Consider the following 703-nt stretch of genomic DNA (forward strand, 5'->3'; position numbering starts at 1 on the left):
CATTATCCCACTACCAGTTTGCCTTCCTTCCTTATTCATCTATCAACCCTTCCTTTCTCATATGTTGTGACGGAGAAAAACACTAGAGTATTATTATAGTAGATTATTATCATTATCATTATTATTATTATTCCTTCATAACACAGTGTGGATAAAAATGCACCGGAGTCTTTAGTCATCTGTCAAGTCACAACAAGGATCTCAGACAAACAATACTTTCCTTAAGATGTGTGCTGTGCCCAATAAGGCTGCTTTTTGCAAGACATCAGTCTTGCATGAGATTACCAGTTGCCTTAAGAAGTTTTGAAGTTTCAATGGGATTGAGCCCAACGCTCCGACCACCACTGGTATCTTTCACATTATTTTCTCGCATTCCATGCAATCTTGTCATTTCCACTTTCAATTCGGAGTACTTGGTGATTTTTTCAACCTCTTTACTCACAACATTCATGTCATTTGGTATGGCTACCCGAATGATCTGGCAGTATTTATCTCTCTTATTCAATATGACAATATCTGGCCGATAGTGTTCGATTACACGATCAGTCTGAAAATCATAGTCCCAGAGTATCGTTACTTTTCCATCCTCGTGCATAACTTTACTTGGTACATACTCATACCAGTTCTATTATTATTATTATTATTATTATTATTATTATTATTATTATTATTATTATTATTATTATTATTATTATTCAACGAC

Source organism: Octopus bimaculoides, chromosome 18, assembly GCF_001194135.2.
Source record: "Octopus bimaculoides isolate UCB-OBI-ISO-001 chromosome 18, ASM119413v2, whole genome shotgun sequence".
Taxonomy (NCBI): Eukaryota; Metazoa; Mollusca; class Cephalopoda; order Octopoda; family Octopodidae; genus Octopus; species Octopus bimaculoides.